Genomic DNA, 24,840 nt, shown 5'->3' on the forward strand with positions numbered 1-24,840 from the left:
GTCCCTGGTGGTCTAGTGGTTAGGATTCAGCGCTCTCACCGCCGCGGCCCGGGTTCGATTCCCGGTCAGGGAAGGAGCTCTTTTAACAACTGACATTTTTATTTACAGCAATGCAGTTAACTGGCGACCGGAAATCTTGCTCCCAGATGCAGATTTGCGTGCACAAAATGGAGGAAGTGCCCTCAGCGCGACGCAAAACGTGTTTATGGCAGAGTCCCATTCATTCTCCTGTCGCTGCGGAAAGACTGCCCTTGACGCAAAAAAGGCAGCTTCCTTTTTCACCGCTGGAGAGAACCTATCTGCTCGGCCCTCCCCCTCTCTTCCCAGTCCCCCAATGGACTGGCCTTTGAGGCACCTGCAGGCATTGTGCACTCGGACACCACTGCCCGGCCTTCCCGAGTTGTCCAGCGGTCTCCCTGGTGGTCTAGTGGTTAGGATTCGGCGCTCTCACCTCCGCGGCCCGGGTTCGATTCCCGGTCAGGGAAGAGAGGCTTTTACTGAATGACATTTTTACAGAAATTCAAACAACTGCGTCTCAAAAAATATTTCTTTCAAATGTAGCTTCACTCACAGGCAATAGCGGCGTGGCTCCCCTGGCGGTAACTCCAAGCATCTTTTCAGCATGGTCCCTTACCGGAAGCTGTCGCCGCTAGAAGTGGGCCTGTGCCCCAAAAAGGAAGCTTTCTTTCTTCCAAAGCTGTAGAGAAAATATTAGTCCTGTCGCCCTGCCAAAGCCGAGCTCGCCCACCATCCCTAGCCTCATCAGACCAAGACCTTGCCCGGGACCCTGGGGCAGAGGGCTGCAGAAATGGTTGCGTACCGGTTTGGAGGAGAAAAGCAGGGGAGGGAGGGGTCGTAGCTGCTTGATTTGCATACAGAGCTGTGGTCTGCTGGGAAAGTGCAGCCTTTGGAGCTTGGCAAAGGCTTCGCAAGGGGCCCGAGCATTGCCCTCGCCCCGTTTGTTGACAGGTTCTCCTTCTATGGGCTGAAGGGCCCTGTAGCCTGATTTGAGGTTGGACGCTCTATTATTCACAGGGGTGTACCGGGCCTAGACGGTGACTGGCTGACCCGTCAGGGCATCGCCCGTTTGGAAGCCCGTTTCGGAAGCGGAGGCGGGAATCCCTGCCCAATTTTCTTTTGGGGTGGTAGGGCTGTTGGCGGGGTTGCACAAGCTCTGCCAACTTTGGCGGCTTAAGCTTGGGATGCGAGGGACATGGTACAAAAATGCAAAGGTTTTCCAGGAAAAGAGTCTACGGGCAACGATTCCTTGTTGCTCTTTTCAGGTGAACTCAAGCCTCAGGGCTTTGAGGTAGGGGCACTGCCTACAGACAGCAGGAAAGGGCTTGTGCGAAGCTGCTGCCGCATTTAGGTAAGAAGAGTAAAAACCTGTACCAGGAGTGGGGCTCGAACCCACGCGGACACTTGTCCATTGGATCTTAAGTCCAACGCCTTAACCACTCGGCCATCCTGGTGAGCTGCTGCAAAGGGCTTCGAATTGAATCTTTGCTGTTTCAGCAGCAGGCGAACAAGTGGAAAACCAGCCCAGAGTGCCCCCTGCAGGAGGTTGGATGGAATTGGCTTGCGAGCGGCAAACGTCTCTCACTTAACAGCATTACAATAGCCTCCAGCTGACTGCAAGTACGGTTGCGGAAACCTCCCGGGTGCTGCAGTCGTTTCCCCGGTGGCCTAGTGGTGAGGATTTGGTGCTTTCACTGCCACGGGCCTGGCTTCGAGTCCCCGACCAGAGTGTGTGCTTTGAGTAAAGGTGGTCTAGGGCAGTCCAGAGGCAGGCTGAGCCTCGAAGGCTGGTGCAGGCCTTGGTGTGCGAGCCCGAAAAAAGGGCAGCTCCTATGTCATCCCTTCTTGCCCTCCGGCACTTGCTGTACAAGCAAAGCCCCCTTTGAACTCTGCATGGTAACCCTGCTGTGTCTCGCAGGCAATCATGGCCTGCCGCCTTTTAATAAACGTGCTCTCCCACGAAGCAGTTCTCCTAAGGAGGGTTAGTTGTGAGTGTGCATCTTCAGCGGCAGCCTCTAGGGGGAGCTTCAGCACTGACCCACAAAAGCTCATAGCGAGGAAGGCTGTCCTTTCAGGAGAGCAAGACAGGAATATCAGCGCTTGGAAGTGAAAGCACAAACGTTCCCAAAGTGATGCTGTCTTCAATCTCTAAGCTCCCCTTTTCGCAGACCATCACAAGTGTTTTTGTTTTCTTTCTTTCTTTCTTTCTTTCTTTATTTCTTTCTTTATTTATTTATTAGCAGAAACGGCCCCCGAAGACCTGCAGGCACTGGTGCCCATTGTAGCAGAGGCCCTCAGCCTTTGGACTCGGACGCCACCATCTGAGCGACACGCAACGGGGTGCACCCACCGTCCCTGGTGGTCTAGTGGTTAGGATTCGGCGCTCTCACCGCCGCGGCCCGGGTTCGATTCCCGGTCAGGGAAGGAGCTCTTTTAACAACTGACATTTTTATTTACAGCAATGCAGTTAACTGGCGACCGGAAATCTTGCTCCCAGATGCAGATTTGCGTGCACAAAATGGAGGAAGTGCCCTCAGCGCGACGCAAAACGTGTTTATGGCAGAGTCCCATTCATTCTCCTGTCGCTGCGGAAAGACTGCCCTTGACGCAAAAAAGGCAGCTTCCTTTTTCACCGCTGGAGAGAACCTATCTGCTCGGCCCTCCCCCTCTCTTCCCAGTCCCCCAATGGACTGGCCTTTGAGGCACCTGCAGGCATTGTGCACTCGGACACCACTGCCCGGCCTTCCCGAGCTGTCCAGCGGTCTCCCTGGTGGTCTAGTGGTTAGGATTCGGCGCTCTCACCGCCGCGGCCCGGGTTCGATTCCCGGTCAGGGAAGAGAGGCTTTTACTGAATGACATTTTTACAGAAATTCAAACAACTGCGTCTCAAAAAATATTTCTTTCAAATGTAGCTTCACTCACAGGCAATAGCGGCGTGGCTCCCCTGGCGGTAACTCCAAGCATCTTTTCAGCATGGTCCCTTACCGGAAGCTGTCGCCGCTAGAAGTGGGCCTGTGCCCCAAAAAGGAAGCTTTCTTTCTTCCAAAGCTGTAGAGAAAATATTAGTCCTGTCGCCCTGCCAAAGCCGAGCTCGCCCACCATCCCTAGCCTCATCAGACCAAGACCTTGCCCGGGACCCTGGGGCAGAGGGCTGCAGAAATGGTTGCGTACCGGTTTGGAGGAGAAAAGCAGGGGAGGGAGGGGTCGTAGCTGCTTGATTTGCATACAGAGCTGTGGTCTGCTGGGAAAGTGCAGCCTTTGGAGCTTGGCAAAGGCTTTGCAAGGGGCCCGAGCATTGCCCTCGCCCCGTTTGTTGACAGGTTCTCCTTCTATGGGCTGAAGGGCCCTGTAGCCTGATTTGAGGTTGGACGCTCTATTATTCACAGGGGTGTACCGGGCCTAGACGGTGACTGGCTGACCCGTCAGGGCATCGCCCGTTTGGAAGCCCGTTTCGGAAGCGGAGGCGGGAATCCCTGCCCAATTTTCTTTTGGGGTGGTAGGGCTGTTGGCGGGGTTGCACAAGCTCTGCCAACTTTGGCGGCTTAAGCTTGGGATGCGAGGGACATGGTACAAAAATGCAAAGGTTTTCCAGGAAAAGAGTCTACGGGCAACGATTCCTTGTTGCTCTTTTCAGGTGAACTCAAGCCTCAGGGCTTTGAGGTAGGGGCACTGCCTACAGACAGCAGGAAAGGGCTTGTGCGAAGCTGCTGCCGCATTTAGGTAAGAAGAGTAAAAACCTGTACCAGGAGTGGGGCTCGAACCCACGCGGACACTTGTCCATTGGATCTTAAGTCCAACGCCTTAACCACTCGGCCATCCTGGTGAGCTGCTGCAAAGGGCTTCGAATTGAATCTTTGCTGTTTCAGCAGCAGGCGAACAAGTGGAAAACCAGCCCAGAGTGCCCCCTGCAGGAGGTTGGATGGAATTGGCTTGCGAGCGGCAAACGTCTCTCACTTAACAGCATTACAATAGCCTCCAGCTGACTGCAAGTACGGTTGCGGAAACCTCCCGGGTGCTGCAGTCGTTTCCCCGGTGGCCTAGTGGTGAGGATTTGGTGCTTTCACTGCCACGGGCCTGGCTTCGAGTCCCCGACCAGAGTGTGTGCTTTGAGTAAAGGTGGTCTAGGGCAGTCCAGAGGCAGGCTGAGCCTCGAAGGCTGGTGCAGGCCTTGGTGTGCGAGCCCGAAAAAAGGGCAGCTCCTATGTCATCCCTTCTTGCCCTCCGGCACTTGCTGTACAAGCAAAGCCCCCTTTGAACTCTGCATGGTAACCCTGCTGTGTCTCGCAGGCAATCATGGCCTGCCGCCTTTTAATAAACGTGCTCTCCCACGAAGCAGTTCTCCTAAGGAGGGTTAGTTGTGAGTGTGCATCTTCAGCGGCAGCCTCTAGGGGGAGCTTCAGCACTGACCCACAAAAGCTCATAGCGAGGAAGGCTGTCCTTTCAGGAGAGCAAGACAGGAATATCAGCGCTTGGAAGTGAAAGCGCAAACGTTCCCAAAGTGATGCTGTCTTCAATCTCTAAGCTCCCCTTTTCGCAGACCATCACAAGTGTTTTTGTTTTCTTTCTTTCTTTCTTTCTTTATTTCTTTATTTATTTATTTATTAGCAGAAACGGCCCCCGAAGACCTGCAGGCACTGGTGCCCATTGTAGCAGAGGCCCTCAGCCTTTGGACTCGGACGCCACCATCTGAGCGACACGCAACGGGGTGCACCCACCGTCCCTGGTGGTCTAGTGGTTAGGATTCGGCGCTCTCACCGCCGCGGCCCGGGTTCGATTCCCGGTCAGGGAAGGAGCTCTTTTAACAACTGACATTTTTATTTACAGCAATGCAGTTAACTGGCGACCGGAAATCTTGCTCCCAGATGCAGATTTGCGTGCACAAAATGGAGGAAGTGCCCTCAGCGCGACGCAAAACGTGTTTATGGCAGAGTCCCATTCATTCTCCTGTCGCTGCGGAAAGACTGCCCTTGACGCAAAAAAGGCAGCTTCCTTTTTCACCGCTGGAGAGAACCTATCTGCTCGGCCCTCCCCCTCTCTTCCCAGTCCCCCAATGGACTGGCCTTTGAGGCACCTGCAGGCATTGTGCACTCGGACACCACTGCCCGGCCTTCCCGAGCTGTCCAGCGGTCTCCCTGGTGGTCTAGTGGTTAGGATTCGGCACTCTCACCGCCGCGGCCCGGGTTCGATTCCCGGTCAGGGAAGAGAGGCTTTTACTGAATGACATTTTTACAGAAATTCAAACAACTGCGTCTCAAAAAATATTTCTTTCAAATGTAGCTTCACTCACAGGCAATAGCGGCGTGGCTCCCCTGGCGGTAACTCCAAGCATCTTTTCAGCATGGTCCCTTACCGGAAGCTGTCGCCGCTAGAAGTGGGCCTGTGCCCCAAAAAGGAAGCTTTCTTTCTTCCAAAGCTGTAGAGAAAATATTAGTCCTGTCGCCCTGCCAAAGCCGAGCTCGCCCACCATCCCTAGCCTCATCAGACCAAGACCTTGCCCGGGACCCTGGGGCAGAGGGCTGCAGAAATGGTTGCGTACCGGTTTGGAGGAGAAAAGCAGGGGAGGGAGGGGTCGTAGCTGCTTGATTTGCATACAGAGCTGTGGTCTGCTGGGAAAGTGCAGCCTTTGGAGCTTGGCAAAGGCTTCGCAAGGGGCCCGAGCATTGCCCTCGCCCCGTTTGTTGACAGGTTCTCCTTCTATGGGCTGAAGGGCCCTGTAGCCTGATTTGAGGTTGGACGCTCTATTATTCACAGGGGTGTACCGGGCCTAGACGGTGACTGGCTGACCCGTCAGGGCATCGCCCGTTTGGAAGCCCGTTTCGGAAGCGGAGGCGGGAATCCCTGCCCAATTTTCTTTTGGGGTGGTAGGGCTGTTGGCGGGGTTGCACAAGCTCTGCCAACTTTGGCGGCTTAAGCTTGGGATGCGAGGGACATGGTACAAAAATGCAAAGGTTTTCCAGGAAAAGAGTCTACGGGCAACGATTCCTTGTTGCTCTTTTCAGGTGAACTCAAGCCTCAGGGCTTTGAGGTAGGGGCACTGCCTACAGACAGCAGGAAAGGGCTTGTGCGAAGCTGCTGCCGCATTTAGGTAAGAAGAGTAAAAACCTGTACCAGGAGTGGGGCTCGAACCCACGCAGACACTTGTCCATTGGATCTTAAGTCCAACGCCTTAACCACTCGGCCATCCTGGTGAGCTGCTGCAAAGGGCTTCGAATTGAATCTTTGCTGTTTCAGCAGCAGGCGAACAAGTGGAAAACCAGCCCAGAGTGCCCCCTGCAGGAGGTTGGATGGAATTGGCTTGCGAGCGGCAAACGTCTCTCACTTAACAGCATTACAATAGGCTCCAGCTGACTGCAAGTACGGTTGCGGAAACCTCCCGGGTGCTGCAGTCGTTTCCCCGGTGGCCTAGTGGTGAGGATTTGGTGCTTTCACTGCCACGGGCCTGGCTTCGAGTCCCCGACCAGAGTGTGTGCTTTGAGTAAAGGTGGTCTAGGGCAGTCCAGAGGCAGGCTGAGCCTCGAAGGCTGGTGCAGGCCTTGGTGTGCGAGCCCGAAAAAAGGGCAGCTCCTATGTCATCCCTTCTTGCCCTCCGGCACTTGCTGTACAAGCAAAGCCCCCTTTGAACTCTGCATGGTAACCCTGCTGTGTCTCGCAGGCAATCATGGCCTGCCGCCTTTTAATAAACGTGCTCTCCCACGAAGCAGTTCTCCTAAGGAGGGTTAGTTGTGAGTGTGCATCTTCAGCGGCAGCCTCTAGGGGGAGCTTCAGCACTGACCCACAAAAGCTCATAGCGAGGAAGGCTGTCCTTTCAGGAGAGCAAGACAGGAATATCAGCGCTTGGAAGTGAAAGCGCAAACGTTCCCAAAGTGATGCTGTCTTCAATCTCTAAGCTCCCCTTTTCGCAGACCATCACAAGTGTTTTTGTTTTCTTTCTTTCTTTCTTTCTTTATTTCTTTATTTATTTATTTATTAGCAGAAACGGCCCCCGAAGACCTGCAGGCACTGGTGCCCATTGTAGCAGAGGCCCTCAGCCTTTGGACTCGGACGCCACCATCTGAGCGACACGCAACGGGGTGCACCCACCGTCCCTGGTGGTCTAGTGGTTAGGATTCGGCGCTCTCACCGCCGCGGCCCGGGTTCGATTCCCGGTCAGGGAAGGAGCTCTTTTAACAACTGACATTTTTATTTACAGCAATGCAGTTAACTGGCGACCGGAAATCTTGCTCCCAGATGCAGATTTGCGTGCACAAAATGGAGGAAGTGCCCTCAGCGCGACGCAAAACGTGTTTATGGCAGAGTCCCATTCATTCTCCTGTCGCTGCGGAAAGACTGCCCTTGACGCAAAAAAGGCAGCTTCCTTTTTCACCGCTGGAGAGAACCTATCTGCTCGGCCCTCCCCCTCTCTTCCCAGTCCCCCAATGGACTGGCCTTTGAGGCACCTGCAGGCATTGTGCACTCGGACACCACTGCCCGGCCTTCCCGAGCTGTCCAGCGGTCTCCCTGGTGGTCTAGTGGCCGCGGCCCGGGTTCGATTCCCGGTCAGGGAAGAGAGGCTTTTACTGAATGACATTTTTACAGAAATTCAAACAACTGCGTCTCAAAAAATATTTCTTTCAAATGTAGCTTCACTCACAGGCAATAGCGGCGTGGCTCCCCTGGCGGTAACTCCAAGCATCTTTTCAGCATGGTCCCTTACCGGAAGCTGTCGCCGCTAGAAGTGGGCCTGTGCCCCAAAAAGGAAGCTTTCTTTCTTCCAAAGCTGTAGAGAAAATATTAGTCCTGTCGCCCTGCCAAAGCCGAGCTCGCCCACCATCCCTAGCCTCATCAGACCAAGACCTTGCCCGGGACCCTGGGGCAGAGGGCTGCAGAAATGGTTGCGTACCGGTTTGGAGGAGAAAAGCAGGGGAGGGAGGGGTCGTAGCTGCTTGATTTGCATACAGAGCTGTGGTCTGCTGGGAAAGTGCAGCCTTTGGAGCTTGGCAAAGGCTTCGCAAGGGGCCCGAGCATTGCCCTCGCCCCGTTTGTTGACAGGTTCTCCTTCTATGGGCTGAAGGGCCCTGTAGCCTGATTTGAGGTTGGACGCTCTATTATTCACAGGGGTGTACCGGGCCTAGACGGTGACTGGCTGACCCGTCAGGGCATCGCCCGTTTGGAAGCCCGTTTCGGAAGCGGAGGCGGGAATCCCTGCCCAATTTTCTTTTGGGGTGGTAGGGCTGTTGGCGGGGTTGCACAAGCTCTGCCAACTTTGGCGGCTTAAGCTTGGGATGCGAGGGACATGGTACAAAAATGCAAAGGTTTTCCAGGAAAAGAGTCTACGGGCAACGATTCCTTGTTGCTCTTTTCAGGTGAACTCAAGCCTCAGGGCTTTGAGGTAGGGGCACTGCCTACAGACAGCAGGAAAGGGCTTGTGCGAAGCTGCTGCCGCATTTAGGTAAGAAGAGTAAAAACCTGTACCAGGAGTGGGGCTCGAACCCACGCGGACACTTGTCCATTGGATCTTAAGTCCAACGCCTTAACCACTCGGCCATCCTGGTGAGCTGCTGCAAAGGGCTTTGAATTGAATCTTTGCTGTTTCAGCAGCAGGCGAACAAGTGGAAAACCAGCCCAGAGTGCCCCCTGCAGGAGGTTGGATGGAATTGGCTTGCGAGCGGCAAACGTCTCTCACTTAACAGCATTACAATAGCCTCCAGCTGACTGCAAGTACGGTTGCGGAAACCTCCCGGGTGCTGCAGTCGTTTCCCCGGTGGCCTAGTGGTGAGGATTTGGTGCTTTCACTGCCACGGGCCTGGCTTCGAGTCCCCGACCAGAGTGTGTGCTTTGAGTAAAGGTGGTCTAGGGCAGTCCAGAGGCAGGCTGAGCCTCGAAGGCTGGTGCAGGCCTTGGTGTGCGAGCCCGAAAAAAGGGCAGCTCCTATGTCATCCCTTCTTGCCCTCCGGCACTTGCTGTACAAGCAAAGCCCCCTTTGAACTCTGCATGGTAACCCTGCTGTGTCTCGCAGGCAATCATGGCCTGCCGCCTTTTAATAAACGTGCTCTCCCACGAAGCAGTTCTCCTAAGGAGGGTTAGTTGTGAGTGTGCATCTTCAGCGGCAGCCTCTAGGGGGAGCTTCAGCACTGACCCACAAAAGCTCATAGCGAGGAAGGCTGTCCTTTCAGGAGAGCAAGACAGGAATATCAGCGCTTGGAAGTGAAAGCGCAAACGTTCCCAAAGTGATGCTGTCTTCAATCTCTAAGCTCCCCTTTTCGCAGACCATCACAAGTGTTTTTGTTTTCTTTCTTTCTTTCTTTCTTTATTTCTTTATTTATTTATTTATTAGCAGAAACGGCCCCCGAAGACCTGCAGGCACTGGTGCCCATTGTAGCAGAGGCCCTCAGCCTTTGGACTCGGACGCCACCATCTGAGCGACACGCAACGGGGTGCACCCACCGTCCCTGGTGGTCTAGTGCGGCCCGGGTTCGATTCCCGGTCAGGGAAGGAGCTCTTTTAACAACTGACATTTTTATTTACAGCAATGCAGTTAACTGGCGACCGGAAATCTTGCTCCCAGATGCAGATTTGCGTGCACAAAATGGAGGAAGTGCCCTCAGCGCGACGCAAAACGTGTTTATGGCAGAGTCCCATTCATTCTCCTGTCGCTGCGGAAAGACTGCCCTTGACGCAAAAAAGGCAGCTTCCTTTTTCACCGCTGGAGAGAACCTATCTGCTCGGCCCTCCCCCTCTCTTCCCAGTCCCCCAATGGACTGGCCTTTGAGGCACCTGCAGGCATTGTGCACTCGGACACCACTGCCCGGCCTTCCCGAGCTGTCCAGCGGTCTCCCTGGTGGTCTAGTGGTTAGGATTCGGCGCTCTCACCGCCGCGGCCCGGGTTCGATTCCCGGTCAGGGAAGAGAGGCTTTTACTGAATGACATTTTTACAGAAATTCAAACAACTGCGTCTCAAAAAATATTTCTTTCAAATGTAGCTTCACTCACAGGCAATAGCGGCGTGGCTCCCCTGGCGGTAACTCCAAGCATCTTTTCAGCATGGTCCCTTACCGGAAGCTGTCGCCGCTAGAAGTGGGCCTGTGCCCCAAAAAGGAAGCTTTCTTTCTTCCAAAGCTGTAGAGAAAATATTAGTCCTGTCGCCCTGCCAAAGCCGAGCTCGCCCACCATCCCTAGCCTCATCAGACCAAGACCTTGCCCGGGACCCTGGGGCAGAGGGCTGCAGAAATGGTTGCGTACCGGTTTGGAGGAGAAAAGCAGGGGAGGGAGGGGTCGTAGCTGCTTGATTTGCATACAGAGCTGTGGTCTGCTGGGAAAGTGCAGCCTTTGGAGCTTGGCAAAGGCTTCGCAAGGGGCCCGAGCATTGCCCTCGCCCCGTTTGTTGACAGGTTCTCCTTCTATGGGCTGAAGGGCCCTGTAGCCTGATTTGAGGTTGGACGCTCTATTATTCACAGGGGTGTACCGGGCCTAGACGGTGACTGGCTGACCCGTCAGGGCATCGCCCGTTTGGAAGCCCGTTTCGGAAGCGGAGGCGGGAATCCCTGCCCAATTTTCTTTTGGGGTGGTAGGGCTGTTGGCGGGGTTGCACAAGCTCTGCCAACTTTGGCGGCTTAAGCTTGGGATGCGAGGGACATGGTACAAAAATGCAAAGGTTTTCCAGGAAAAGAGTCTACGGGCAACGATTCCTTGTTGCTCTTTTCAGGTGAACTCAAGCCTCAGGGCTTTGAGGTAGGGGCACTGCCTACAGACAGCAGGAAAGGGCTTGTGCGAAGCTGCTGCCGCATTTAGGTAAGAAGAGTAAAAACCTGTACCAGGAGTGGGGCTCGAACCCACACGGACACTTGTCCATTGGATCTTAAGTCCAACGCCTTAACCACTCGGCCATCCTGGTGAGCTGCTGCAAAGGGCTTCGAATTGAATCTTTGCTGTTTCAGCAGCAGGCGAACAAGTGGAAAACCAGCCCAGAGTGCCCCCTGCAGGAGGTTGGATGGAATTGGCTTGCGAGCGGCAAACGTCTCTCACTTAACAGCATTACAATAGCCTCCAGCTGACTGCAAGTACGGTTGCGGAAACCTCCCGGGTGCTGCAGTCGTTTCCCCGGTGGCCTAGTGGTGAGGATTTGGTGCTTTCACTGCCACGGGCCTGGCTTCGAGTCCCCGACCAGAGTGTGTGCTTTGAGTAAAGGTGGTCTAGGGCAGTCCAGAGGCAGGCTGAGCCTCGAAGGCTGGTGCAGGCCTTGGTGTGCGAGCCCGAAAAAAGGGCAGCTCCTATGTCATCCCTTCTTGCCCTCCGGCACTTGCTGTACAAGCAAAGCCCCCTTTGAACTCTGCATGGTAACCCTGCTGTGTCTCGCAGGCAATCATGGCCTGCCGCCTTTTAATAAACGTGCTCTCCCACGAAGCAGTTCTCCTAAGGAGGGTTAGTTGTGAGTGTGCATCTTCAGCGGCAGCCTCTAGGGGGAGCTTCAGCACTGACCCACAAAAGCTCATAGCGAGGAAGGCTGTCCTTTCAGGAGAGCAAGACAGGAATATCAGCGCTTGGAAGTGAAAGCGCAAACGTTCCCAAAGTGATGCTGTCTTCAATCTCTAAGCTCCCCTTTTCGCAGACCATCACAAGTGTTTTTGTTTTCTTTCTTTCTTTCTTTCTTTCTTTATTTCTTTATTTATTTATTTATTAGCAGAAACGGCCCCCGAAGACCTGCAGGCACTGGTGCCCATTGTAGCAGAGGCCCTCAGCCTTTGGACTCGGACGCCACCATCTGAGCGACACGCAACGGGGTGCACCCACCGTCCCTGGTGGTCTAGTGGTTAGGATTCGGGCGCTCTCACCGCCGCGGCCCGGGTTCGATTCCCGGTCAGGGAAGGAGCTCTTTTAACAACTGACATTTTTATTTACAGCAATGCAGTTAACTGGCGACCGGAAATCTTGCTCCCAGATGCAGATTTGCGTGCACAAAATGGAGGAAGTGCCCTCAGCGCGACGCAAAACGTGTTTATGGCAGAGTCCCATTCATTCTCCTGTCGCTGCGGAAAGACTGCCCTTGACGCAAAAAAGGCAGCTTCCTTTTTCACCGCTGGAGAGAACCTATCTGCTCGGCCCTCCCCCTCTCTTCCCAGTCCCCCAATGGACTGGCCTTTGAGGCACCTGCAGGCATTGTGCACTCGGACACCACTGCCCGGCCTTCCCGAGCTGTCCAGCGGTCTCCCTGGTGGTCTAGTGGTTAGGATTCGGCGCTCTCACCGCCGCGGCCCGGGTTCGATTCCCGGTCAGGGAAGAGAGGCTTTTACTGAATGACATTTTTACAGAAATTCAAACAACTGCGTCTCAAAAAATATTTCTTTCAAATGTAGCTTCACTCACAGGCAATAGCGGCGTGGCTCCCCTGGCGGTAACTCCAAGCATCTTTTCAGCATGGTCCCTTACCGGAAGCTGTCGCCGCTAGAAGTGGGCCTGTGCCCCAAAAAGGAAGCTTTCTTTCTTCCAAAGCTGTAGAGAAAATATTAGTCCTGTCGCCCTGCCAAAGCCGAGCTCGCCCACCATCCCTAGCCTCATCAGACCAAGACCTTGCCCGGGACCCTGGGGCAGAGGGCTGCAGAAATGGTTGCGTACCGGTTTGGAGGAGAAAAGCAGGGGAGGGAGGGGTCGTAGCTGCTTGATTTGCATACAGAGCTGTGGTCTGCTGGGAAAGTGCAGCCTTTGGAGCTTGGCAAAGGCTTCGCAAGGGGCCCGAGCATTGCCCTCGCCCCGTTTGTTGACAGGTTCTCCTTCTATGGGCTGAAGGGCCCTGTAGCCTGATTTGAGGTTGGACGCTCTATTATTCACAGGGGTGTACCGGGCCTAGACGGTGACTGGCTGACCCGTCAGGGCATCGCCCGTTTGGAAGCCCGTTTCGGAAGCGGAGGCGGGAATCCCTGCCCAATTTTCTTTTGGGGTGGTAGGGCTGTTGGCGGGGTTGCACAAGCTCTGCCAACTTTGGCGGCTTAAGCTTGGGATGCGAGGGACATGGTACAAAAATGCAAAGGTTTTCCAGGAAAAGAGTCTACGGGCAACGATTCCTTGTTGCTCTTTTCAGGTGAACTCAAGCCTCAGGGCTTTGAGGTAGGGGCACTGCCTACAGACAGCAGGAAAGGGCTTGTGCGAAGCTGCTGCCGCATTTAGGTAAGAAGAGTAAAAACCTGTACCAGGAGTGGGGCTCGAACCCACGCGGACACTTGTCCATTGGATCTTAAGTCCAACGCCTTAACCACTCGGCCATCCTGGTGAGCTGCTGCAAAGGGCTTCGAATTGAATCTTTGCTGTTTCAGCAGCAGGCGAACAAGTGGAAAACCAGCCCAGAGTGCCCCCTGCAGGAGGTTGGATGGAATTGGCTTGCGAGCGGCAAACGTCTCTCACTTAACAGCATTACAATAGCCTCCAGCTGACTGCAAGTACGGTTGCGGAAACCTCCCGGGTGCTGCAGTCGTTTCCCCGGTGGCCTAGTGGTGAGGATTTGGTGCTTTCACTGCCACGGGCCTGGCTTCGAGTCCCCGACCAGAGTGTGTGCTTTGAGTAAAGGTGGTCTAGGGCAGTCCAGAGGCAGGCTGAGCCTCGAAGGCTGGTGCAGGCCTTGGTGTGCGAGCCCGAAAAAAGGGCAGCTCCTATGTCATCCCTTCTTGCCCTCCGGCACTTGCTGTACAAGCAAAGCCCCCTTTGAACTCTGCATGGTAACCCTGCTGTGTCTCGCAGGCAATCATGGCCTGCCGCCTTTTAATAAACGTGCTCTCCCACGAAGCAGTTCTCCTAAGGAGGGTTAGTTGTGAGTGTGCATCTTCAGCGGCAGCCTCTAGGGGGAGCTTCAGCACTGACCCACAAAAGCTCATAGCGAGGAAGGCTGTCCTTTCAGGAGAGCAAGACAGGAATATCAGCGCTTGGAAGTGAAAGCGCAAACGTTCCCAAAGTGATGCTGTCTTCAATCTCTAAGCTCCCCTTTTCGCAGACCATCACAAGTGTTTTTGTTTTCTTTCTTTCTTTCTTTCTTTATTTCTTTATTTATTTATTTATTAGCAGAAACGGCCCCCGAAGACCTGCAGGCACTGGTGCCCATTGTAGCAGAGGCCCTCAGCCTTTGGACTCGGACGCCACCATCTGAGCGACACGCAACAGGGTGCACCCACCGTCCCTGGTGGTCTAGTAGTTAGGATTCGGCGCTCTCACCGCCGCGGCCCGGGTTCGATTCCCGGTCAGGGAAGGAGCTCTTTTAACAACTGACATTTTTATTTACAGCAATGCAGTTAACTGGCGACCGGAAATCTTGCTCCCAGATGCAGATTTGCGTGCACAAAATGGAGGAAGTGCCCTCAGCGCGACGCAAAACGTGTTTATGGCAGAGTCCCATTCATTCTCCTGTCGCTGCGGAAAGACTGCCCTTGACGCAAAAAAGGCAGCTTCCTTTTTCACCGCTGGAGAGAACCTATCTGCTCGGCCCTCCCCCTCTCTTCCCAGTCCCCCAATGGACTGGCCTTTGAGGCACCTGCAGGCATTGTGCACTCGGACACCACTGCCCGGCCTTCCCGAGCTGTCCAGCGGTCTCCCTGGTGGTCTAGTGGTTAGGATTCGGCGCTCTCACCGCCGCGGCCCGGGTTCGATTCCCGGTCAGGGAAGAGAGGCTTTTACTGAATGACATTTTTACAGAAATTCAAACAACTGCGTCTCAAAAAATATTTCTTTCAAATGTTGCTTCACTCACAGGCAATAGCGGCGTGGCTCCCCTGGCGGTAACTCCAAGCATCTTTTCAGCATGGTCCCTTACCGGAAGCTGTCGCCGCTAGAAGTGGGCCTGTGCCCCAAAAAGGAAGCTTTCTTTCTTCCAAAGCTGTAGAGAAAATATTAGTCCTGTCGCCCTGCCAAAGCCGAGCTCGCCCACCATCCCTAGCCTCATCAGACCAAGACCTTGCCCGGGACCCTGGGGCAGAGGGCTGCAGAAATGGTTGCGTACCGGTTTGGAGGAGAAAAGCAGGGGAGGGAGGGGTCGTAGCTGCTTGATTTGCATACAGAGCTGTGGTCTGCTGGGAAAGTGCAGCCTTTGGAGCTTGGCAAAGGCTTCGCAAGGGGCCCGAGCATTGCCCTCGCCCCGTTTGTTGACAGGTTCTCCTTCTATGGGCTGAAGGGCCCTGTAGCCTGATTTGAGGTTGGACGCTCTATTATTCACAGGGGTGTACCGGGCCTAGACGGTGACTGGCTGACCCGTCAGGGCATCGCCCGTTTGGAAGCCCGTTTCGGAAGCGGAGGCGGGAATCCCTGCCCAATTTTCTTTTGGGGTGGTAGGGCTGTTGGCGGGGTTGCACAAGCTCTGCCAACTTTGGCGGCTTAAGCTTGGGATGCGAGGGACATGGTACAAAAATGCAAAGGTTTTCCAGGAAAAGAGTCTACGGGCAACGATTCCTTGTTGCTCTTTTCAGGTGAACTCAAGCCTCAGGGCTTTGAGGTAGGGGCACTGCCTACAGACAGCAGGAAAGGGCTTGTGCGAAGCTGCTGCCGCATTTAGGTAAGAAGAGTAAAAACCTGTACCAGGAGTGGGGCTCGAACCCACGCGGACACTTGTCCATTGGATCTTAAGTCCAACGCCTTAACCACTCGGCCATCCTGGTGAGCTGCTGCAAAGGGCTTCGAATTGAATCTTTGCTGTTTCAGCAGCAGGCGAACAAGTGGAAAACCAGCCCAGAGTGCCCCCTGCAGGAGGTTGGATGGAATTGGCTTGCGAGCGGCAAACGTCTCTCACTTAACAGCATTACAATAGCCTCCAGCTGACTGCAAGTACGGTTGCGGAAACCTCCCGGGTGCTGCAGTCGTTTCCCCGGTGGCCTAGTGGTGAGGATTTGGTGCTTTCACTGCCACGGGCCTGGCTTCGAGTCCCCGACCAGAGTGTGTGCTTTGAGTAAAGGTGGTCTAGGGCAGTCCAGAGGCAGGCTGAGCCTCGAAGGCTGGTGCAGGCCTTGGTGTGCGAGCCCGAAAAAAGGGCAGCTCCTATGTCATCCCTTCTTGCCCTCCGGCACTTGCTGTACAAGCAAAGCCCCCTTTGAACTCTGCATGGTAACCCTGCTGTGTCTCGCAGGCAATCATGGCCTGCCGCCTTTTAATAAACGTGCTCTCCCACGAAGCAGTTCTCCTAAGGAGGGTTAGTTGTGAGTGTGCATCTTCAGCGGCAGCCTCTAGGGGGAGCTTCAGCACTGACCCACAAAAGCTCATAGCGAGGAAGGCTGTCCTTTCAGGAGAGCAAGACAGGAATATCAGCGCTTGGAAGTGAAAGCGCAAACGTTCCCAAAGTGATGCTGTCTTCAATCTCTAAGCTCCCCTTTTCGCAGACCATCACAAGTGTTTTTGTTTTCTTTCTTTCTTTCTTTCTTTATTTCTTTATTTATTAGCAGAAACGGCCCCCGAAGACCTGCAGGCACTGGTGCCCATTGTAGCAGAGGCCCTCAGCCTTTGGACTCGGACGCCACCATCTGAGCGACACGCAACGGGGTGCACCCACCGTCCCTGGTGGTCTAGTGGTTAGGATTCAGCGCTCTCACCGCCGCGGCCCGGGTTCGATTCCCGGTCAGGGAAGGAGCTCTTTTAACAACTGACATTTTTATTTACAGCAATGCAGTTAACTGGCGACCGGAAATCTTGCTCCCAGATGCAGATTTGCGTGCACAAAATGGAGGAAGTGCCCTCAGCGCGACGCAAAACGTGTTTATGGCAGAGTCCCATTCATTCTCCTGTCGCTGCGGAAAGACTGCCCTTGACGCAAAAAAGGCAGCTTCCTTTTTCACCGCTGGAGAGAACCTATCTGCTCGGCCCTCCCCCTCTCTTCCCAGTCCCCCAATGGACTGGCCTTTGAGGCACCTGCAGGCATTGTGCACTCGGACACCACTGCCCGGCCTTCCCGAGTTGTCCAGCGGTCTCCCTGGTGGTCTAGTGGTTAGGATTCGGCGCTCTCACCTCCGCGGCCCGGGTTCGATTCCCGGTCAGGGAAGAGAGGCTTTTACTGAATGACATTTTTACAGAAATTCAAACAACTGCGTCTCAAAAAATATTTCTTTCAAATGTAGCTTCACTCACAGGCAATAGCGGCGTGGCTCCCCTGGCGGTAACTCCAAGCATCTTTTCAGCATGGTCCCTTACCGGAAGCTGTCGCCGCTAGAAGTGGGCCTGTGCCCCAAAAAGGAAGCTTTCTTTCTTCCAAAGCTGTAGAGAAAATATTAGTCCTGTCGCCCTGCCAAAGCCGAGCTCGCCCACCATCCCTAGCCTCATCAGACCAAGACCTTGCCCGGGACCCTGGGGCAGAGGGCTGCAGAAATGGTTGCGTACCGGTTTGGAGGAGAAAAGCAGGGGAGGGAGGGGTCGTAGCTGCTTGATTTGCATACAGAGCTGTGGTCTGCTGGGAAAGTGCAGCCTTTGGAGCTTGGCAAAGGCTTCGCAAGGGGCCCGAGCATTGCCCTCGCCCCGTTTGTTGACAGGTTCTCCTTCTATGGGCTGAAGGGCCCTGTAGCCTGATTTGAGGTTGGACGCTCTATTATTCACAGGGGTGTACCGGGCCTAGACGGTGACTGGCTGACCCGTCAGGGCATCGCCCGTTTGGAAGCCCGTTTCGGAAGCGGAGGCGGGAATCCCTGCCCAATTTTCTTTTGGGGTGGTAGGGCTGTTGGCGGGGTTGCACAAGCTCTGCCAACTTTGGCGGCTTAAGCTTGGGATGCGAGGGACATGGTACAAAAATGCAAAGGTTTTCCAGGAAAAGAGTCTACGGGCAACGATTCCTTGTTGCTCTTTTCAGGTGAACTCAAGCCTCAGGGCTTTGAGGTAGGGGCACTGCCTACAGACAGCAGGAAAGGGCTTGTGCGAAGCTGCTGCCGCATTTAGGTAAGAAGAGTAAAAACCTGTACCAGGAGTGGGGCTCGAACCCACGCGGACACTTGTCCATTGGATCTTAAGTCCAACGCCTTAACCACTCGGCCATCCTGGTGAGCTGCTGCAAAGGGCTTCGAATTGAATCTTTGCTGTTTCAGCAGCAGGCGAACAAGTGGAAAACCAGCCCAGAGTGCCCCCTGCAGGAGGTTGGATGGAATTGGCTTGCGAGCGGCAAACGTCTCTCACTTAACAGCATTACAATAGCCTCCAGCTGACTGCAAGTACGGTTGCGGAAACCTCCCGGGTGCTGCAGTCGTTTCCCCGGTGGCCTAGTGGTGAGGATTTGGTGCTTTCACTGCCACGGGCCTGGCTTCGAGTCCCCGACCAGAGTGTGTGCTTTGAGTAAAGGTGGTCTAGGGCAGTCCAGAGGCAGGCTGAGCCTCGAAGGCTGGTGCAGGCCTTGGTGTGCGAGCCCGAAAAAAGGGCAGCTCCTATGTCATCCCTTCTTGCCCTCCGGCACTTGCTGTACAAGCAAAGCCCCCTTTGAACTCTGCATGGTAACCCTGCTGTGTCTCGCAGGCAATCATGGCCTGCCGCCTTTTAATAAACGTGCTCTCCCACGAAGCAGTTCTCCTAAGGAGGGTTAGTTGTGAGTGTGCATCTTCAGCGGCAGCCTCTAGGGGGAGCTTCAGCACTGACCCACAAAAGCTCATAGCGAGGAAGGCTGTCCTTTCAGGAGAGCAAGACAGGAATATCAGCGCTTGGAAGTGAAAGCGCAAACGTTCCCAAAGTGATGCTGTCTTCAATCTCTAAGCTCCCCTTTTCGCAGACCATCACAAGTGTTTTTGTTTTCTTTCTTTCTTTCTTTCTTTATTTCTTTATTTATTTATTTATTAGCAGAAACGGCCCCCGAAGACCTGCAGGCACTGGTGCCCATTGTAGCAGAGGCCCTCAGCCTTTGGACTCGGACGCCACCATCTGAGCGACACGCAACGGGGTGCACCCACCGTCTCTGGTGGTCTAGTGGTTAGGATTCGGCACTCTCACCGCAGCGGCCCGGGTTTGATTCCCGGTCAGGGAAGGAGCTCTTTTAACAACTGACATTTTTATTTACAGCAATGCAGTTAACTGGCGACCGGAAATCTTGCTCCCAGATGCAGATTTGCGTGCACAAAATGGAGGAAGTGCCCTCAGCGCGACGCAAAACGTGTTTATGGCAGAGTCCCATTCATTCTCCTGTCGCTGCGGAAAGACTGCCCTTGACGCAAAAAAGGCAGCTTCCTTTTTCACCGCTGGAGAGAACCTATCTGCTCGGCCCTCCCCCTCTCTTCCCAGTCCCCCAATGGACTGGCCTTTGAGGCACCTGCAGGCATTGTGCACTCGGACACCACTGCCCGGCCTTCCCGAGCTGTCCAGCGGTCTCCCTGGTGGTCTAGTGGTTAGGATTCGGCGCTCTCACCGCCGTGGCCCGGGTTCGATTCCCGGTCAGGGAAGAGAGGCTTTTACTGAATGACATTTTTACAGAAATTCAAACAACTGCGTCTCAAAAAATATTTCTTTCAAATGTAGCTTCACTCACAGGCAATAGCGGCGTGGCTCCCCTGGCGGTAACTCCAAGCATCTTTTCAGCATGGTCCCTTACCGGAAGCTGTCGCCGCTAGAAGTGGGCCTGTGCCCCAAAAAGGAAGCTTTCTTTCTTCCAAAGCTGTAGAGAAAATATTAGTCCTGTCGCCCTGCCAAAGCCGAGCTCGCCCACCATCCCTAGCCTCATCAGACCAAGACCTTGCCCGGGACCCTGGGGCAGAGGGCTGCAGAAATGGTTGTGTACCGGTTTGGAGGAGAAAAGCAGGGGAGGGAGGGGTCGTAGCTGCTTGATTTGCATACAGAGCTGTGGTCTGCTGGGAAAGTGCAGCCTTTGGAGCTTGGCAAAGGCTTCGCAAGGGGCCCGAGCATTGCCCTCGCCCCGTTTGTTGACAGGTTCTCCTTCTATGGGCTGAAGGGCCCTGTAGCCTGATTTGAGGTTGGACGCTCTATTATTCACAGGGGTGTACCGGGCCTAGACGGTGACTGGCTAACCCGTCAGGGCATCGCCCGTTTGGAAGCCCGTTTCGGAAGCGGAGGCGGGAATCCCTGCCCAATTTTCTTTTGGGGTGGTAGGGCTGTTGGCGGGGTTGCACAAGCTCTGCCAACTTTGGCGGCTTAAGCTTGGGATGCGAGGGACATGGTACAAAAATGCAAAGGTTTTCCAGGAAAAGAGTCTACGGGCAACGATTCCTTGTTGCTCTTTTCAGGTGAACTCAAGCCTCAGGGCTTTGAGGTAGGGGCACTGCCTACAGACAGCAGGAAAGGGCTTGTGCGAAGCTGCTGCCGCATTTAGGTAAGAAGAGTAAAAACCTGTACCAGGAGTGGGGCTCGAACCCACGCGGACACTTGTCCATTGGATCTTAAGTCCAACGCCTTAACCACTCGGCCATCCTGGTGAGCTGCTGCAAAGGGCTTCGAATTGAATCTTTGCTGTTTCAGCAGCAGGCGAACAAGTGGAAAACCAGCCCAGAGTGCCCCCTGCAGGAGGTTGGATGGAATTGGCTTGCGAGCGGCAAACGTCTCTCACTTAACAGCATTACAATAGCCTCCAGCTGACTGCAAGTACGGTTGCGGAAACCTCCCGGGTGCTGCAGTCGTTTCCCCGGTGGCCTAGTGGTGAGGATTTGGTGCTTTCACTGCCACGGGCCTGGCTTCGAGTCCCCGACCAGAGTGTGTGCTTTGAGTAAAGGTGGTCTAGGGCAGTCCAGAGGCAGGCTGAGCCTCGAAGGCTGGTGCAGGCCTTGGTGTGCGAGCCCGAAAAAAGGGCAGCTCCTATGTCATCCCTTCTTGCCCTCCGGCACTTGCTGTACAAGCAAAGCCCCCTTTGAACTCTGCATGGTAACCCTGCTGTGTCTCGCAGGCAATCATGGCCTGCCGCCTTTTAATAAACGTGCTCTCCCACGAAGCAGTTCTCCTAAGGAGGGTTAGTTGTGAGTGTGCATCTTCAGCGGCAGCCTCTAGGGGGAGCTTCAGCACTGACCCACAAAAGCTCATAGCGAGGAAGGCTGTCCTTTCAGGAGAGCAAGACAGGAATATCAGCGCTTGGAAGTGAAAGCACAAACGTTCCCAAAGTGATGCTGTCTTCAATCTCTAAGCTCCCCTTTTCGCAGACCATCACAAGTGTTTTTGTTTTCTTTCTTTCTTTCTTTCTTTCTTTATTTCTTTCTTTATTTATTTATTAGCAGAAACGGCCCCCGAAGACCTGCAGGCACTGGTGCCCATTGTAGCAGAGGCCCTCAGCCTTTGGACTCGGACGCCACCATCTGAGCGACACGCAACGGGGTGCACCCACCGTCCCTGGTGGTCTAGTGGTTAGGATTCGGCGCTCTCACCGCCGCGGCCCGGGTTCGATTCCCGGTCAGGGAAGGAGCTCTTTTAACAACTGACATTTTTATTTACAGCAATGCAGTTAACTGGCGACCGGAAATCTTGCTCCCAGATGCAGATTTGCGTGCACAAAATGGAGGAAGTGCCCTCAGCGCGACGCAAAACGTGTTTATGGCAGAGTCCCATTCATTCTCCTGTCGCTGCGGAAAGACTGCCCTTGACGCAAAAAAGGCAGCTTCCTTTTTCACCGCTGGAGAGAACCTATCTGCTCGGCCCTCCCCCTCTCTTCCCAGTCCCCCAATGGACTGGCCTTTGAGGCACCTGCAGGCATTGTGCACTCGGACACCACTGCCCGGCCTTCCCGAGCTGTCCAGCGGTCTCCCTGGTGGTCTAGTGGTTAGGATTCGGCGCTCTCACCGCCGCGGCCCGGGTTCGATTCCCGGTCAGGGAAGAGAGGCTTTTACTGAATGACATTTTTACAGAAATTCAAACAACTGCGTCTCAAAAAATATTTCTTTCAAATGTAGCTTCACTCACAGGCAATAGCGGCGTGGCTCCCCTGGCGGTAACTCCAAGCATCTTTTCAGCATGGTCCCTTACCGGAAGCTGTCGCCGCTAGAAGTGGGCCTGTGCCCCAAAAAGGAAGCTTTCTTTCTTCCAAAGCTGTAGAGAAAATATTAGTCCTGTCGCCCTGCCAAAGCCGAGCTCGCCCACCATCCCTAGCCTCATCAGACCAAGACCTTGCCCGGGACCCTGGGGCAGAGGGCTGCAGAAATGGTTGCGTACCGGTTTGGAGGAGAAAAGCAGGGGAGGGAGGGGTCGTAGCTGCTTGATTTGCATACAGAGCTGTGGTCTGCTGGGAAAGTGCAGCCTTTGGAGCTTGGCAAAGGCTTTGCAAGGGGCCCGAGCATTGCCCTCGCCCCGTTTGTTGACAGGTTCTCCTTCTATGGGCTGAAGGGCCCTGTAGCCTGATTTGAGGTTGGACGCTCTATTATTCACAGGGGTGTACCGGGCCTAGACGGTGACTGGCTGACCCGTCAGGGCATCGCCCGTTTGGAAGCCCGTTTCGGAAGCGGAGGCGGGAATCCCTGCCCAATTTTCTTTTGGGGTGGTAGGGCTGTTGGCGGGGTTGCACAAGCTCTGCCAACTTTGGCGGCTTAAGCTTGGGATGCGAGGGACATGGTACAAAAATGCAAAGGTTTTCCAGGAAAAGAGTCTACGGGCAACGATTCCTTGTTGCTCTTTTCAGGTGAACTCAAGCCTCAGGGCTTTGAGGTAGGGGCACTGCCTACAGACAGCAGGAAAGGGCTTGTGCGAAGCTGCTGCCGCATTTAGGTAAGAAGAGTAAAAACCTGTACCAGGAGTGGGGCTCGAACCCACGCGGACACTTGTCCATTGGATCTTAAGTCCAACGCCTTAACCACTCGGCCATCCTGGTGAGCTGCTGCAAAGGGCTTCGAATTGAATCTTTGCTGTTTCAGCAGCAGGCGAACAAGTGGAAAACCAGCCCAGAGTGCCCCCTGCAGGAGGTTGGATGGAATTGGCTTGCGAGCGGCAAACGTCTCTCACTTAACAGCATTACAATAGCCTCCAGCTGACTGCAAGTACGGTTGCGGAAACCTCCCGGGTGCTGCAGTCGTTTCCCCGGTGGCCTAGTGGTGAGGATTTGGTGCTTTCACTGCCACGGGCCTGGCTTCGAGTCCCCGACCAGAGTGTGTGCTTTGAGTAAAGGTGGTCTAGGGCAGTCCAGAGGCAGGCTGAGCCTCGAAGGCTGGTGCAGGCCTTGGTGTGCGAGCCCGAAAAAAGGGCAGCTCCTATGTCATCCCTTCTTGCCCTCCGGCACTTGCTGTACAAGCAAAGCCCCCTTTGAACTCTGCATGGTAACCCTGCTGTGTCTCGCAGGCAATCATGGCCTGCCGCCTTTTAATAAACGTGCTCTCCCACGAAGCAGTTCTCCTAAGGAGGGTTAGTTGTGAGTGTGCATCTTCAGCGCCAGCCTCTAGGGGGAGCTTCAGCACTGACCCACAAAAGCTCATAGCGAGGAAGGCTGTCCTTTCAGGAGAGCAAGACAGGAATATCAGCGCTTGGAAGTGAAAGCGCAAACGTTCCCAAAGTGATGCTGTCTTCAATCTCTAAGCTCCCCTTTTCGCAGACCATCACAAGTGTTTTTGTTTTCTTTCTTTCTTTCTTTCTTTATTTCTTTATTTATTTATTTATTAGCAGAAACGGCCCCCGAAGACCTGCAGGCACTGGTGCCCATTGTAGCAGAGGCCCTCAGCCTTTGGACTCGGACGCCACCATCTGAGCGACACGCAACGGGGTGCACCCACCGTCCCTGGTGGTCTAGTGGTTAGGATTCGGCGCTCTCACCGCCGCGGCCCGGGTTCGATTCCCGGTCAGGGAAGGAGCTCTTTTAACAACTGACATTTTTATTTACAGCAATGCAGTTAACTGGCGACCGGAAATCTTGCTCCCAGATGCAGATTTGCGTGCACAAAATGGAGGAAGTGCCCTCAGCGCGACGCAAAACGTGTTTATGGCAGAGTCCCATTCATTCTCCTGTCGCTGCGGAAAGACTGCCCTTGACGCAAAAAAGGCAGCTTCCTTTTTCACCGCTGGAGAGAACCTATCTGCTCGGCCCTCCCCCTCTCTTCCCAGTCCCCCAATGGACTGGCCTTTGAGGCACCTGCAGGCATTGTGCACTCGGACACCACTGCCCGGCCTTCCCGAGCTGTCCAGCGGTCTCCCTGGTGGTCTAGTGGTTAGGATTCGGCACTCTCACCGCCGCGGCCCGGGTTCGATTCCCGGTCAGGGAAGAGAGGCTTTTACTGAATGACATTTTTACAGAAATTCAAACAACTGCGTCTCAAAAAATATTTCTTTCAAATGTAGCTTCACTCACAGGCAATAGCGGCGTGGCTCCCCTGGCGGTAACTCCAAGCATCTTTTCAGCATGGTCCCTTACCGGAAGCTGTCGCCGCTAGAAGTGGGCCTGTGCCCCAAAAAGGAAGCTTTCTTTCTTCCAAAGCTGTAGAGAAAATATTAGTCCTGTCGCCCTGCCAAAGCCGAGCTCGCCCACCATCCCTAGCCTCATCAGACCAAGACCTTGCCCGGGACCCTGGGGCAGAGGGCTGCAGAAATGGTTGCGTACCGGTTTGGAGGAGAAAAGCAGGGGAGGGAGGGGTCGTAGCTGCTTGATTTGCATACAGAGCTGTGGTCTGCTGGGAAAGTGCAGCCTTTGGAGCTTGGCAAAGGCTTCGCAAGGGGCCCGAGCATTGCCCTCGCCCCGTTTGTTGACAGGTTCTCCTTCTATGGGCTGAAGGGCCCTGTAGCCTGATTTGAGGTTGGACGCTCTATTATTCACAGGGGTGTACCGGGCCTAGACGGTGACTGGCTGACCCGTCAGGGCATCGCCCGTTTGGAAGCCCGTTTCGGAAGCGGAGGCGGGAATCCCTGCCCAATTTTCTTTTGGGGTGGTAGGGCTGTTGGCGGGGTTGCACAAGCTCTGCCAACTTTGGCGGCTTAAGCTTGGGATGCGAGGGACATGGTACAAAAATGCAAAGG

General features: G+C 54.5%; 29 non-coding genes across 29 annotated transcripts; 19 read left to right on the forward strand and 10 right to left on the reverse strand.

The window, feature by feature from the left end:
• The first annotated feature begins 1 nt into the window (after window position 1).
• On the forward strand, window positions 2-73 carry TRNAE-CUC (transfer RNA glutamic acid (anticodon CUC)). Its single transcript has one exon. It is a non-coding gene; the product is annotated as a tRNA-Glu (tRNA).
• A 340-nt stretch (window positions 74-413) lies between these two features.
• Window positions 414-485, forward strand: TRNAE-CUC (transfer RNA glutamic acid (anticodon CUC)). The gene has a single exon. It is a non-coding gene; the product is annotated as a tRNA-Glu (tRNA).
• A 904-nt stretch (window positions 486-1,389) lies between these two features.
• TRNAL-UAA (transfer RNA leucine (anticodon UAA)) lies at window positions 1,390-1,472 on the reverse strand. The gene has a single exon. It is a non-coding gene; the product is annotated as a tRNA-Leu (tRNA).
• Window positions 1,473-2,370: 898 nt separating this feature from the next.
• On the forward strand, window positions 2,371-2,442 carry TRNAE-CUC (transfer RNA glutamic acid (anticodon CUC)). Its single transcript has one exon. It is a non-coding gene; the product is annotated as a tRNA-Glu (tRNA).
• Window positions 2,443-2,782: 340 nt separating this feature from the next.
• TRNAE-CUC (transfer RNA glutamic acid (anticodon CUC)) lies at window positions 2,783-2,854 on the forward strand. The gene has a single exon. It is a non-coding gene; the product is annotated as a tRNA-Glu (tRNA).
• A 904-nt stretch (window positions 2,855-3,758) lies between these two features.
• Window positions 3,759-3,841, reverse strand: TRNAL-UAA (transfer RNA leucine (anticodon UAA)). The gene has a single exon. It is a non-coding gene; the product is annotated as a tRNA-Leu (tRNA).
• An 894-nt stretch (window positions 3,842-4,735) lies between these two features.
• Window positions 4,736-4,807, forward strand: TRNAE-CUC (transfer RNA glutamic acid (anticodon CUC)). The gene has a single exon. It is a non-coding gene; the product is annotated as a tRNA-Glu (tRNA).
• A 340-nt stretch (window positions 4,808-5,147) lies between these two features.
• Window positions 5,148-5,219, forward strand: TRNAE-CUC (transfer RNA glutamic acid (anticodon CUC)). Its single transcript has one exon. It is a non-coding gene; the product is annotated as a tRNA-Glu (tRNA).
• A 904-nt stretch (window positions 5,220-6,123) lies between these two features.
• On the reverse strand, window positions 6,124-6,206 carry TRNAL-UAA (transfer RNA leucine (anticodon UAA)). The gene has a single exon. It is a non-coding gene; the product is annotated as a tRNA-Leu (tRNA).
• Window positions 6,207-7,100: 894 nt separating this feature from the next.
• Window positions 7,101-7,172, forward strand: TRNAE-CUC (transfer RNA glutamic acid (anticodon CUC)). The gene has a single exon. It is a non-coding gene; the product is annotated as a tRNA-Glu (tRNA).
• A 1,294-nt stretch (window positions 7,173-8,466) lies between these two features.
• TRNAL-UAA (transfer RNA leucine (anticodon UAA)) lies at window positions 8,467-8,549 on the reverse strand. Its single transcript has one exon. It is a non-coding gene; the product is annotated as a tRNA-Leu (tRNA).
• Window positions 8,550-9,829: 1,280 nt separating this feature from the next.
• TRNAE-CUC (transfer RNA glutamic acid (anticodon CUC)) lies at window positions 9,830-9,901 on the forward strand. The gene has a single exon. It is a non-coding gene; the product is annotated as a tRNA-Glu (tRNA).
• A 904-nt stretch (window positions 9,902-10,805) lies between these two features.
• Window positions 10,806-10,888, reverse strand: TRNAL-UAA (transfer RNA leucine (anticodon UAA)). The gene has a single exon. It is a non-coding gene; the product is annotated as a tRNA-Leu (tRNA).
• Window positions 10,889-11,786: 898 nt separating this feature from the next.
• On the forward strand, window positions 11,787-11,859 carry TRNAE-CUC (transfer RNA glutamic acid (anticodon CUC)). Its single transcript has one exon. It is a non-coding gene; the product is annotated as a tRNA-Glu (tRNA).
• Window positions 11,860-12,199: 340 nt separating this feature from the next.
• TRNAE-CUC (transfer RNA glutamic acid (anticodon CUC)) lies at window positions 12,200-12,271 on the forward strand. Its single transcript has one exon. It is a non-coding gene; the product is annotated as a tRNA-Glu (tRNA).
• A 904-nt stretch (window positions 12,272-13,175) lies between these two features.
• Window positions 13,176-13,258, reverse strand: TRNAL-UAA (transfer RNA leucine (anticodon UAA)). Its single transcript has one exon. It is a non-coding gene; the product is annotated as a tRNA-Leu (tRNA).
• An 894-nt stretch (window positions 13,259-14,152) lies between these two features.
• Window positions 14,153-14,224, forward strand: TRNAE-CUC (transfer RNA glutamic acid (anticodon CUC)). Its single transcript has one exon. It is a non-coding gene; the product is annotated as a tRNA-Glu (tRNA).
• Window positions 14,225-14,564: 340 nt separating this feature from the next.
• Window positions 14,565-14,636, forward strand: TRNAE-CUC (transfer RNA glutamic acid (anticodon CUC)). The gene has a single exon. It is a non-coding gene; the product is annotated as a tRNA-Glu (tRNA).
• Window positions 14,637-15,540: 904 nt separating this feature from the next.
• On the reverse strand, window positions 15,541-15,623 carry TRNAL-UAA (transfer RNA leucine (anticodon UAA)). Its single transcript has one exon. It is a non-coding gene; the product is annotated as a tRNA-Leu (tRNA).
• Window positions 15,624-16,509: 886 nt separating this feature from the next.
• On the forward strand, window positions 16,510-16,581 carry TRNAE-CUC (transfer RNA glutamic acid (anticodon CUC)). Its single transcript has one exon. It is a non-coding gene; the product is annotated as a tRNA-Glu (tRNA).
• A 340-nt stretch (window positions 16,582-16,921) lies between these two features.
• On the forward strand, window positions 16,922-16,993 carry TRNAE-CUC (transfer RNA glutamic acid (anticodon CUC)). The gene has a single exon. It is a non-coding gene; the product is annotated as a tRNA-Glu (tRNA).
• A 904-nt stretch (window positions 16,994-17,897) lies between these two features.
• On the reverse strand, window positions 17,898-17,980 carry TRNAL-UAA (transfer RNA leucine (anticodon UAA)). The gene has a single exon. It is a non-coding gene; the product is annotated as a tRNA-Leu (tRNA).
• Window positions 17,981-19,286: 1,306 nt separating this feature from the next.
• On the forward strand, window positions 19,287-19,358 carry TRNAE-CUC (transfer RNA glutamic acid (anticodon CUC)). Its single transcript has one exon. It is a non-coding gene; the product is annotated as a tRNA-Glu (tRNA).
• A 904-nt stretch (window positions 19,359-20,262) lies between these two features.
• TRNAL-UAA (transfer RNA leucine (anticodon UAA)) lies at window positions 20,263-20,345 on the reverse strand. The gene has a single exon. It is a non-coding gene; the product is annotated as a tRNA-Leu (tRNA).
• An 898-nt stretch (window positions 20,346-21,243) lies between these two features.
• TRNAE-CUC (transfer RNA glutamic acid (anticodon CUC)) lies at window positions 21,244-21,315 on the forward strand. Its single transcript has one exon. It is a non-coding gene; the product is annotated as a tRNA-Glu (tRNA).
• A 340-nt stretch (window positions 21,316-21,655) lies between these two features.
• TRNAE-CUC (transfer RNA glutamic acid (anticodon CUC)) lies at window positions 21,656-21,727 on the forward strand. Its single transcript has one exon. It is a non-coding gene; the product is annotated as a tRNA-Glu (tRNA).
• A 904-nt stretch (window positions 21,728-22,631) lies between these two features.
• TRNAL-UAA (transfer RNA leucine (anticodon UAA)) lies at window positions 22,632-22,714 on the reverse strand. Its single transcript has one exon. It is a non-coding gene; the product is annotated as a tRNA-Leu (tRNA).
• Window positions 22,715-23,608: 894 nt separating this feature from the next.
• Window positions 23,609-23,680, forward strand: TRNAE-CUC (transfer RNA glutamic acid (anticodon CUC)). Its single transcript has one exon. It is a non-coding gene; the product is annotated as a tRNA-Glu (tRNA).
• A 340-nt stretch (window positions 23,681-24,020) lies between these two features.
• Window positions 24,021-24,092, forward strand: TRNAE-CUC (transfer RNA glutamic acid (anticodon CUC)). Its single transcript has one exon. It is a non-coding gene; the product is annotated as a tRNA-Glu (tRNA).
• The last annotated feature ends 748 nt before the right edge of the window (window positions 24,093-24,840 follow it).

The sequence above is a fragment of the Ambystoma mexicanum genome, chromosome 5p (genome assembly GCF_040938575.1).
Source record: "Ambystoma mexicanum isolate Mex_15411 chromosome 5p, UKY_AmexF1_1, whole genome shotgun sequence".
Taxonomy (NCBI): domain Eukaryota; kingdom Metazoa; phylum Chordata; class Amphibia; order Caudata; family Ambystomatidae; genus Ambystoma; species Ambystoma mexicanum.